We start from the raw sequence: 13,158 nt of genomic DNA, 5'->3' as shown, positions 1-13,158 counted from the left end.
ATAGAAAGGTCTTGTTCATCTTGCATGCCATACTTAATAATATTGCATTGCATGCTGGATGTTTGCTAAGAGAGTAGATTTTTAGTCCTCTTACCACAAAAAAAAAAAAGAAAAAGAAAGGTAATTATGTGAGATGAGAGACACATTAGTTTACTTGACTGCATTAATTGCCTTCCTGAGTACATAGGTACGAAAGCATTAAGTCAAAAACCTTCAATATACAGAATGGAACATAAAAAAGAGGAAAATCGTTTATATTCTCTGTATGCGGCAAAGTGCATATCAGGCAACCAATGACTGACTTTAAGAAAACAACCAGAAAGTAACAGACCTCATGGTGTTTGATGGGCACGTGCTGAGCAGAGCCAACTGGGAGGGACTCTTCCTACGGGGGTGCATCCGTAGAACACTCCAGAGGAGGATGATCAAGAGAAGGTCATGACTCAAGCCTGGGCACAGGTGTGGGAGCAGAAGCTGCCGACTCAGCCAGGCAGACAGACAGGTGGAGGAGTGGAGTGAGCTGTCAGGCCCTCACAGATCCTCAGGGGGCCTTCCACAGCAGAGCTAGCCCCGCTGACCCCAGGGCAACCTGCCATTTCTGGGGCTTTCCACAGATATCTTGCCCATCTTCCAAGCTCTCTGGCCTCAGGTTCCAGGCATGGGCCTGAGGGTGCCCGGACTTACCAGCTGGGCCCTGCCTCTGTGACCCAACCGCATGAAGGTGCAAGGCCTCCTCAGAACACACAGCGCCTGTCCACACCTGACTCCGGGGCTGGCCCAGGGCCCAGGATGCTTGGCCGACCCTCTCCGTGTTCCTTCATGGTCTCCTCTTTGGACCCTAAGCACTATTGCCCTGGGAATTTCCAGGGGGATACCCACAAATGTCAGGCCACCGTGTTCTGCAAAACAAAGCGGCACATTTCATATTAATCGATTTTTCTCTTGACATCATTTGCTGCTTAATGACCTACCGTAGATCATCTTTAGTACTTTTACAATATCAGATTAGCTTGTGCCATGGCCCCTACCCAGCCTCTTCTTTCTGGGGAGCATTCTTGCAAACTCATTGGTCAACCAGCCAGTCCTTCTGGGGACTAGTCTATACTCAGAACATCTTGCTTCTGATAGCACAAGAGAGAGCCCCCGCCAAGTACCCTCTATAGGTGAGTCTGACCATGTATTTCCTGCAGCTTCTATAACAGATCGCCACAACCTGGTGGCTTCAAACCACGGGTAGCTATGTATTCCCTCACGGTTCTGACAGAAGTTCAACATCAAGGTGTCAGCGTGACTGCGCTCCCTCCAGGGGCTCTAGGGAGAATGGCTCCTGCTTCCCCGTGTTGCTGGTGGCCCCCAGCACTCCTGGCTCATGGCTGCCTCCCTCCACTCTCTAACCCTGTGGTCACTCGGCTTCTTCCTCTTTTGTCTGTGTAATCTTCTGAACCTAACTCTGATAAGGACACTTATCACTGGATTTAGGGCGCACCTCAGTACCCAACATGATCTCATGGCCAGATCCTGAATGTGATTACATCTACAAAGGCCCTGATTCCAAACAAGGTCCACTCACAGCTTCTGGGGATTAGGATGAGATTCATCTTTTGGTGACCAATTACCCCAGTTTTTCTGGAATTGAGGGGTTTCCCAGGAAATGGGATTTTTATGGTCAAAATGTAGACTGGTGGGTTACTCAGACTATAAGAACCAGACTGGCACCCCCAGGCAGAGGTGGACAGCGGAGCCCGACCTGTAATCCCTGGACCAACAGCAGCAGTGGTCTCACCTGGGGATATGGTAACCCTGGGGCCCTGCACAGACCCACTGCCTGAGAGTCAGGAGGGGTGAGCCTCCAAAATCCGTGTCTGGGTCCTCCAGGCTCACACTCATGACCCCAGAAGTGCCACCTCTCTTCTTTATTGCCTTACCTTTAAGTCTCTTAGGGTGATTTTAATACACACTGAAGTTTGAGAACCTCTGGAGTAAAATTTGAGTCTTGGCCAAAAAAGAACAAAAGAGCAAAGAAAATAAAAAGAAAAAAACACCTAACTTGCAACTGTGGATCTCAGATCTGGCAGCACTTAGCAGGAATCACGTGACAGTTTTGTAAAAATACTGGTGCCTGAGCCCCATAATTGGTCTTGGGAGGAGCCCAAACAATGGTGCTTTTCAAAAGCTCCCTGGGTGATTGGGTGATTACAGCGGGAGCCAGGCCCAAGGAGCACTGGAGCCACACGGCTTCAACCAGGGCAGCATAATGAGCAAATGTGGGGTGCAGGAGAGGGCTGCTTGTCCTTTGTGCTCTGAGAAACCCAATAAACATAAGGCTTTATTCTGAACTTAGAAAGAAAGAAAGAAAGACTGCAGAGTGGACCACTAAATGTAATTTCAGGGTAATTTGAAAAAGAGAAATATAGCTGAGTGAATAGCTCAGAGGCATAAAAAGGCACCAAATTAAGAGAGAGTGAGGTAAGGGTTTAATGGGAAGGAGGGCAAGAAACCCCTTTGCTGAGGTGAGAGACCCTTTTCTACAGAAGGCCTTGCGAGCTCACCATGACATGGCCAAGGGTGACAGGATGCTGTCCTTGGCCCATATGCACGCAGACACTGCAGCAATACTTTGACCTCTGTCTTTCCCCCACTGCCTCAGGTGTGCCAGGACCGAACTGGCAGAGGTAACTGAGAGACGGCAGAGATGCCAAAACCAGCAACAGAAGGGCTGAAACTCACAATTCACAGGAGCAGGGAGCATGTCCTGCTGTGCAGGGCACCGGAGGAGGCACCAGGGCCTGCAGGACTGAGGGAAAGCTGCCCAGAGCCCCCCTGATTGTGACTTTGAGCAGAGGATGGGTGAAGCAGACCAGTTTGAACCAGTTCAGGATTGAGTGATTTGAATAGTTCTGGCAGGCTCCGTTCTTTAGCTGCCTAGCCCCTGTCCGGGGGTGACTTAGAGCAGAGGCAATATTGTGTGAGTGTTGGATAAGGTGGTTGGGGATATGGGATTGAGCTGGCTGGTTTGCATTTGAAAGGCAGGTTCACAGGGAAGGTGTGGGCTATCCCAGGGAATTAGCTGGCCCTGGGAGGGGTAGTCTCTCCAGGACCCGGAAGATCAAAGCATCATGAAATACAGAAAATAAGGATATGATTAATAAACACATATCAGCTAAAATCAAAGGCTCTTTCCCTCAGCTGGGCCCAATGTGGATCTGAGCGTTTAAAACCAGGAGTCTGGGGATGGAGATTCGGGGGCCTGGCGGATACAAGCTACGAGAATACACGAGCTTCCTGGGGAGAAGGAGAGAAGGCAGGTGCAGAGCCTAGGGGGTCCCCCACATGCAAGAGGAAGATCCCACAAAGGGAGAAAGGAACTCACCAGAGAGAAGGGATAGTAGCAAGAGGACAGGGGCATGGAACTGTCCCCAAGAAGGCGCAGCCCAGATTGTCATCAGCCACACTTGGAGGGGTGGGAATGGGGGCCAGTCCACAACTGCCAAGTGTGGACAAGTGCTCTCAAGAAACACAGGTGTTTTTAAAGAGACGTGGCCATGACGGGAAGGACAGGAGTCCGGGGAGCGACCCGGGTCCTGGGATGATTTGGAATACAGAGCACATCTAGCCAGATTTGTGCTGGGAGAGAGAAACTGAGGGTTCAAGGAGTGGAGTAGAACTTGGAGCCTTTGCCCTGAAGAGACCAGAGGAAGCCACCCACCATGGTGATCAGGGAGCAGAGACCTCTTCACCATCAGGAGCAAGGAAAGAGGCAGGGCTAAGAAATGTGGCCCAAGGAGGATGCAGTTAGGGCTCCACTTGGGAATGACTTCTCAGTAAACAGCAGCTGAGACCACCCGTCTGCTGAGGCTTCAGGGCCCTGCCGGCATGGGACAGGTATACAGGGAGAACTGGAAGGACGCACGCAGCTACTGGAAAACAAGCAGAGTCAACTCTGAAGAAGGGGACGAGTCACAGAGAGGATGGGCTGAGGTCAGAGGATGGGTGCCACTGGGCCGCAGAGGCCACTCAAAACAGGGGCAAACCTCCCTACCTCGAAGCCACCAGGCTACAAGACACTTTTGAATCCACTGCATTGTAACTATGAGCTGCCAGCCGAGGACCCCAGACATCTGACAGGAGCACCCAGCAGACAGGGTCCCCCAGTCCCCGTACTGTGCACACGGGGAGCCTGATCATCGTGGGTTGTGAGGGGCTATCCTGAATGGCACAAAGCACTTAGGAAAATCCCGGCCCTCTCCAACTCTATTCCTAACTGGACATGGCCCACCCACGTTGTGACCAACAGAAACGTTTCTAGATTCTGCCAAATATTCCTTGAGGATAAAATATCTGCACACAGCACCCAACTGAGAATCACTTCTCTAACCTGAAAAGGAAGACAGATTCTAAAGCAAGGAATAGAGAAGAGGGGTGATTTGTAGCATGTGATTCATTGTTGTCACTGGAAAATATTCTGTTGGGTAGATGAGCCACGTTTTGTTTACTCATCCGTTGACAGACCTTGGGTTTCTACCTTTTGAGTGTTTTGTGTGGACACGTCTTCAGTTCCTCTGTGCACCTGCCCAGGGGTGGGATTTCTGGGTCATGTGATTGTTCAACGTTGAGAAACTGCCCGACGGTCAGTGGCTGCAGCATCTGCATGTCCACCAGCATGTCCATCAGTTTCTTCACATCGTCAACACCCCTGTCCCTTTTTTATGGTAGACATCCCAATGCATGTGAAGTGGAATTTCTTTTGTGATTGTGATTTGCCTTCCCCTAGTGACGAGGATGTTGAGCCTCGTTTCATATTTATTAGCCATTGTGTATCTTTCTTTTTTTAAAAAAAGTGTGTATTGAGATCATTTTCCCATCTTTAAATTGATTTGAGTTTTTATTGTGGAAATGTAACCAGTTATATATTCTGGAAATTAGATCTTTGCATGGTTTGTTTAAAAGAAAAGAGGGATGATCCAGGGATAACAATATGTCTTTGGGGAAAACCCTATAATTAATACCTGATATACATGAGTATAGACTGATTTTTTTTAATATTTATTTTTTAGTTGTAGCTGGACACAATACCTTTATTTTATTTATTTATTTTTATGTGGTGCTGAGGATCAAACCCAGGGCCTCACACGTTCTAGGCAAGCGCTCTACCACTGAGCCCTAGCCCCAGCCCTACACTGTTTTAATAAAAGAAGAATAAGGTGAGATCACAATTGCATTCGGTACAACAACAAGAAAAATAGACCCTGGAAACTAAAAATATGAGGTCAAGATGGAAAATACAGTAGAAGCATTGAAAGCCAAAACTGAAAACTCTTCCACACAGTAAGATAAAGTGATGGAGAGATGAAAAATGGGAAAGCAAATAACAAAGTAAAAAAAAAAATGTTCCAGGAAGCTGACATCCCAATAATAGATGTTCTAAAAAGTGAGTTCTGAGAAAAGTAGGGGGAGAGAAATTACCACACAAATAATTTAGAAAAACTTCTAGGAATTGAGGGGCCTGAGACTCCCGTGGGAGGTTTCCTTAAGCATTCAGTACCAGTGGACGAGGGGGCCGGGACTAAAGAGAAAACCTTAAAGGGTCCAGATCAATAGCCAGGCCACAGAGTTTGGAAATCAGTGAGATGTTGGATTCCTCAGTGATGACGGTATTGGGCTTCTCACTGGAGATGGAGGCTGTAACATAATGAAGAACAGCTTCAAAAGGTGAAGAAACAACACCAAGTATTGACAGGACGTGGAGCTAGTAGACATCTCACATGACGTTGGTGCAATGCAAAACGGTCTGCTACTCTGGAAAACAGTCTGGCCATTTGATGTAAGCCCAAATATAAAGGTACCATACGACTCAATGATCCCCCCTCACAAAGAAAGAAAGAAAAACACAGGTGGACACAAAGATTCATATGCAATAGTGACAGAATTACTAATAAAATACCAAAACCAGTTGATGTCCCTTGGTGAAGGGACAAACTGCAGGATTTCCATAGCCATAAGAGGAATGAAATACCAACAGGATGCTAAGTGAAAACACAAGAAGAAACATCTACCTGTGCATGATTTCATGTGTACGAAGTTCTGTGAAAGACAAAACTATGTGACAAAGCACAACAGTGCTGCTGTGGCTTGGCTATGGAGCAGTGGGAGGAAGCCTGTTTGGGTAGAACTGTCCTGTATCCTGACTGTAGTGGGGATTACACAACTGTATACAGTTTTCAAAATCATAAAACTATATTTTAAGAATTAGTGAAGGTTATTATCTGTAAATTGTGCATCCACAAAGCTGATTAAAAAATGTAAAAATATTTTTAATTGTTCATGGCCTAGAATTTAATACCTAGCCAAACTATCAAGTGTAAGAGTTCAGGCAAAATGCATCTTCAAAAATTCGGTACCTCTAGGTGAGCTTTCTTTGTCAGTAGGATTCCAAAGACACAGTCCACCAACATAAGGAAGTTAGCCAAGAAAGAGGAACGTTTGAGAACCAGAAGGCAGGAACTCCAGCCAGAAGAAAAGTTAGCCAACTGTGTGAGGGATGAGGAAGACGCTCCAGGGTAAAAGATAGGCAGCAGCCCCATTGGGACGGGAAGATGGAGGAGAATCTCAGAAAAAAATCATATATACATCTATATTATATAAACGCCTATGTACTTAGTAAAGGAAAAGCTAAATGAGTACTAACTTCAGGAAAGAAAATGCAATGACAGAGCATTGAATGACTCAGCTGTGGATGATGTCAATTTTGGCGTAATATTGAAAACACCAAAATGTAAGTCATAGAGATTAGGTTTTGATGGGGAAGATCGGGGAGCAGAGGACAGCCCTCATGCTTCATTTGAGAAGTCATCATCCAACCCCTGAAACTGAAAAATTAAGAAAGAGTGGCACCAGCATGTCTTACAAAAAAGGAGAGAAATGTTCAAAGAAACGTTTGAAAAAGGTTGAAAGGTGTTGCCTTTGGGGACATGGAGAAGGAAAGGGTGGGGCAGAGCCCTGCTGTCTTTGTTCTGAGCCTTGGAGAAGCACTTGACATTTTTTAAAGTAAAATTTAACAACACCAAAAAGTAGATAAAATGGGCCTTGCCTCCAGAGGGAAATTGTGCTCTGATACAATTGGGCTGAACTGGACGCAGAGGCTGAAAACAAAACGGGAAGTGGAGAGGCTGGGAGGACTGACACAGGTCAGAAATAGGTCAGAGGACGGATGGAGGACAAGGTCACAAATGGTGGCTGAGAGACAGGGACGAACAGTGCCAGGTCGAACCCGGCACTCTGATCAGAACATTGTGTTTTGAAAACCATCTTCATCAATTTTCTGTTCCTCGGTAGGTCAGGAAGCACCAATTTTATTTCTCAAACAAAATGTTCCATTTGTTCTCCAGATAATTTTATTAATGGAGGGAAAGTCATAATCATGGAGAGCTACAGAGGCACCGTGCTGAACACACACAGGCTGCCGTGCTTGGCTAACTGTGGCTTTGGAAGGTCCGTGTGCAGTTTATGCTTTTGCTGGACAACCATCCTGGATTAACTGAGAGTTTACAAGCCTCGTCACCAAGATGATTAAGAAAATGCAGCCTAAACCACTTTGTGAATACCATGCTTTAAGAATCGGCTTCTAAGAACTTCAAGAGCACAGAGAGGCTAAAATCCCTAAATCCAGGATATAGCCAAAGGCTAAATTGTCTTCAAAATAGAGATTATCATAGAGTCCACTCCATAAGGCCCGTGCTGGGCTTCAGGTGCACTCACGACACCAGGCCCAGCATGTGTGCTGGACACCTGCCCACCTGGCTGTGGTGGTGGCTGGTACAGGAGTGAGGGGGCACACCTGTGTGGCCTGCTCGCACCCATGTGTGACACACGCCCTTCTTTCTGATGGTTACACCTTGCCTTGTAATGCTCTCCAATGCAATCTTTACTCCTCTTCCTTATTGGGGTGAATATCTCAAGAGCAAGAATTCTATTTTATTTATCTTTGATTCTTCAACATGGTAGGTACAGGAACTTGAAAATAAAAAGTGCTCGACAGTGTGAAATGGACTTGTGAAATAATGAGCATGCACACCAACTAAGGGTGCTTATACCCCCAAAGGGGACAGATAATTTGTTATCTGAGGGTCCTCAGTAAGAATCTGTGGCACATGGGCTGGTGACGGGGCTCATCTTAGACATGCCCCCCAATGCATGTGAGCGAGAGTACCTTGACTCCACTGCCAGTTGATGAAACATAAACTCCACACTCTTCATTTAAAACTGTGTGACATAGACTGGCACTCACTGCTACAGCACATGAACCCCGCCCGGGTCTCAGGCACTCACATGACAAAGGTTTATTATTCATATTAAATCCCAAAGAAGTGTTTCTGAGCATCTGGTGGCCTTCCCTGTGAACCTCAGGGACCCAGGTTCTTTCCATCTTGGGGCTCTGCCTCTGTCTTGGTGTGTCCGTGCTGCTATAACAAAACCGCCAAACACTGGGACAACAGAAATGTATTTCTCAGTGTTCTGGAGGCTGGACACGTCCACTGGCAGAGTCTGCAGGGGGTGTGGCCAGATTCCTTGTTCAGAGACTGCACCTTCATGGCCTAAGCACCACCAAAGATCCACTGCCAAATGCCCTCACACTCCAGGTAAGGGACTTGGGGGGGGGGGGCAAACATCCAAGCAGTGGCAGTCCTCAAAGCCACCTGTGGCACCTCCCTTCTGGCTACTGGAGGAAAGGGAGGGTGGAGGACTGCGCAGCAAGTTCTTTTACTGAGCCTGGCTTGGAGTGGCTCACAGGGCTTCTTCTGAGCGCTCCTCAGCCAGGGCCCTCCCACATGGCCACACCTCGCTGCCAGGAAGGCAGGAGGGTGTTGACCAACTGTCCCACGGCAAGGAGAGGCAGGCTGGCGGGTGTGAGCCAGGTCTGCCCAGTGCGTCTGCCTTCTGCCTGGCCTTAACCTTCCTCCCCGGGCTTGGATTCCACCTCCTCACTCCAAGCTCCCCCCACACTTCCCAAACTGGAGGCGTTTCTACTCCCCAAAAGAAGTGTCCCCTTGCCTCTGGGCCTGCCCTTCCTTGTCCCCACATGTTCCAGTTCTCGGCTCCCCTCAGACCCATGCTTCTCCAAGGATTATCTGAGTCATAGTTGATCCCTCTCCCTTCCCACTTCTCATCCACCTGCCTCTCCAAGAACTTGCCACTTTTGCCTAATTTGTGGGTCTGTCTGTCACCTCCATTAGAAAGCAAACTCCTTGCAGACAGATGGCTGTGTCTGAACACGGTGCCTAAGTGAAGCACCCCCAGGAACAGCCCGTGCCTGGCTGTCTCCTTCTCTGTTCCCGTGGACTTGGCACAGTGACCCATGCAGAGCAGTACAAAGAGAACAGGTGCCCGACTCATTCCACCAGATGTCCTCTGTCCCCTGTGGACCCACTACAGCATCCAGCTCCTGGAATTAACCCTATTGCCTCTGCAGAAAGCCCGGGTAGATTTACCAGATGTGAAGAGCAGTGACTGTGCTCTGTCAAGGGCATGGAGAGAAGTGTGTTATCTCACCCTCAAACCAAGCTAGAGGCAACGGTTTCTTTCCCACCTATCTACCCTGTTCCTTTTCTCTCCTCCCTCCAGCCTCTCCCTTTCCTGCATGCTTTTCTTCCTTCTTCTTACCCTTCCTCCAACCTCATACTGCTCTGGGTCTTTCTTTTTTTCAAAAATATTTATTTTTTGTCAGCTCTGTGCAGAAGACAGATCTGGATCAATAATCAGTAATGAAGCACAAAACTATACAAGCTTGGTTTTCCCTTCTTGGTCTTCTGCAAGCCAGCAAGAAATTTTCCAGAACGGAAGAGGCAGCGGCGGGAGGGAAAGCCACCCTAGTCTCCTCCTTCTCCGCCATGAAGCCGAGGGCTTCTCACTTGCAGATATGCTGTACTGTGCGGCTGCACACCGACAAGGGAGTTTGGATCCACTTCAAACAAGCTGCCAATCGATGTCCTGCAGCTCGATGTAGATGGGGCTCGCGCTGTGGAAATGCAGCTCTGCCAGCAGCCAAGACAGAAATGAATCTGCAGACCCCCTCAAGTCAGAGGCTGCGCTTGACGTGGGCACGTGGGCACCTCGCTGCCTGCTTCTCCTCGGCAGGTGAGCCGTCCACATTTGCCTCCGTCACCTCCAGACATCTGCACGTCACTCCTGTCCACTGGGGTCCTCCAGTTTCTGGACTAGATGGTAAGAACTTTGGCAGTGGCTTCCGCCTTTGGTGTGCCCTTGAACAAGTCACCGTGGGGAGAGGAAAGACGAGAGGCACCGGGGTGAGACAGCATTTTGGAGGGAAAGCGGCCCCCAGTCAGCCCTGAGCTGCAGCCGCTCAGCCCCCAGGGGTGAGGAAGGGAGGCTCTGGGAGCAGGCTGGAGGACTGTGGGAAGGTGACAATGTCCCCCAAGGACCAATGGTCAGGGGTTGGTGCAGTTAGAAGCAGCATCCTACAGGGGAGAAAGGCCTTGGGAAATGGACCTCGTGACGCTGTGCCCCTGTTTCCTTGTCTGAAGATTGGAGAACTGAGAGTGCCTTCCTCTGGGGCTTCTTGTAAGGGTCTAAATGAGAATCCTCAGAAACTCCTCAGCGGGGCGTCAGGCGGGGAAGAAGTCTCCTGGGCATGTGCTGTGTGTCAGGGCCCAGAGCTGGCACTTCCATGCCTTCCTCCTGGGAAGACAGACGGTTTTCCATAGGAAAGGGGGAAATGGGCCCAGTGAAACCGCTGTCACCCCAGCCTGAAATGATTTGCCCTGGAATTGCTTTTCACAGTCCCGGAATAGTGCAGGGGCTGGGGCGCTCGGCTGACCACAGGCGACAGAGTCGTGCTCCTCCACCACCATGACCACCGAGAGCTGCGTCCACGAGAGAAGCGGTGCATCAGTGCCAGAGAGCTGCCTGGGAGGACACCCCCCTGAGGGCAGGGAGCCCAGGTGGGAAAGACACCAGCGATTCTTCTCCGGGTGGCAGAGTGTTGAGAGCCACAGCCAAAGGGGCCCCAGCAAACTTCCAGCTGCCAGCAAACTTCCAGCTGCCGGCTGATGATTGGCTCACAGTGGCCCCAGCAACATCTAGCTGATTGGCTCCTCTGTGGTGATGTTCATTGGGCTGTTTCCCTGCCCTTCAGACTGCCAGCTGATGATTGGCTCACAGCGGCCCCAGCAACATCTAGCTGATTGGCTCCTCTGTGGTGATGTTCATTGGGCTGTTTCCCTGCCCTTCAGACTGCCAGCTGATGATTGGCTCACAGCGGCCCCAGCAACATCTAGCTGATTGGCTCCTCCACGGAGCTGCTCATTGGGGGACTTCTTTGGCTCCGCCCACACAACCCAGCCAATCGGCCTCAAGAGCAGGAGGATTGTGGGAGGCAGTGAGGTTGGTGTGGGGGTGAGGGGCTTGTGGAAGCCGGTGGTGGCAGTTGGGCTCTGAGGGTTTTTCCCTGAGGAGCTGTTTTGTTTGGCGTTTGTGGTTCTAAAAATAAAGTTAGTTTCTTTTGACAAGTGGCTCCTGAATTGTGCCCAGCCAGACTGCGGCAGCAGAGCACGATGGAGACGGTGGGAAACCGAGGGACCTTCAATGAAGAGCAAGTCAGTGGACCCCTGGAAGACGTCAAGAGCTGGTCTTGGGTAATGGGGCTGGGGCAGGATAGGGTGCACATGCCCTGTGTACCCCGAGATGCAGAATCAGACCCCTGACATCTGCCTATCCCGAGAGCCAACAACAGGAAAGAAAGCAGCATCTCTGAAGCCCCTGGAGTTCACGTTCCTGGAAATGCAGAGGGAAGGGGCCTGGTCAGCTCCCAGAGACCTGCCTGCGCTGTGGCTGAAGCTCCTGTGTCAAGCAGGCGAGCTGATGCAGGACGGCGTGGCTCTCAAGGAGGACTGCCACCTCCCTGCTCCTCCCATCCCCCCAGTTCTCTCTCGAAGTCCCCAACCCCAGCTCACCCACAGAACCTCTCCATTCCTCGGGATGGTTCCCATTTCCATGAACCCCTGCTCCGCTGGGACACCCATGCTCCTGGCTGCCCTCTGTTGGAGTGCGCCTCCCAGGAAGGGGGAGACCACGCCCCCCTGCTGCATCCCCAGGACTCGGGGTCCCGGCAGAGCAGGTGGGCTGCAGCACCCTTGCAGGGAAGCCCTCCTTCAGGGCAGGGAACAACTCTTGGTGGATTGGAAACAAAGTCAGTGCTTGTCCTTTTTGATCGGAGGAGGCTGATTTCCTCATAAAAAAGAGATTTCTAAACTATGATGTAAACAAAACACAAGGTCCATATGGTCTGGATTCTCAGAACCCAGAGTCTGAGCTAAAAATGCCACGTCTCCCTGGCCATATGTCCTGGGTTGGTCTCTCCCAGAAGGAGACCTGAAACAAGGGTTCAAATGGGAGTGCTTGTTTGGGAGGCTGTCCCAGGGAGTGTTGGGGGAGGGGGAGGGGGGACACAGGGAAAAGGGAGAAAGGGGAAAATGGCTTCCCTGAGCTCGTCACTGGACAGGCTCCTGGCCACCAGGGAGCTCTGGAGTCTCTGGGTGACCTGCCTACAGAGTAAGACGGGGGCCACTCGTCCTCCAAACCCCTCTGGCATTGCCATGATGGCTGAGCAGCAGGAAGGCCGGTCACCCCCACCTGCCCTGCTTGCAGGCCAGGGAAGCATGGCACTTACTGGAAGGACAGGTTCTGGGGAGACTAGGCAGCCGTCTAGACCATCTGACCCCAGAGGGGTCACACATGCCCAGGCCAGAAGAGACTCAGTGCTGGCAGAAGTGGACAGGTCTCTGTGGCCTGGGGAACTCAGGCTGCACACATGCCCATCTCCATAGTTAGGACACGGAAGATGGCCTTTGTGCAGACTGTGACTGTCCCCCCATGTCCATCCTTCCAGCTGTCCATGGCCGGATCCCTTCCTGTGGCTGGGCATAGACAAGGGGTGAGACCATGAGGAGCAGGTCAGGACCTGAGGAAGGCTGGACAAGGAAGAAGTTCTGCTCTGACACAGCAGCCCTGGGGTCCTCTTCCAGACAGTCACAGGTGAAGCAGAGGAGACTTCTTGGTGACGCCCCTGTTGTTTGGGGTGCCAGTTAAAGCACTGAGCTTAAGTTCTTACCCTTTCCTTCCTGGGGTATGGACTGAATAGCAGTA

The sequence above is a fragment of the Ictidomys tridecemlineatus genome, chromosome 3 (genome assembly GCF_052094955.1).
Source record: "Ictidomys tridecemlineatus isolate mIctTri1 chromosome 3, mIctTri1.hap1, whole genome shotgun sequence".
Lineage (NCBI taxonomy): Eukaryota > Metazoa > Chordata > Mammalia > Rodentia > Sciuridae > Ictidomys > Ictidomys tridecemlineatus.
Note: the sequence above shows the minus strand (reverse complement) of the source record.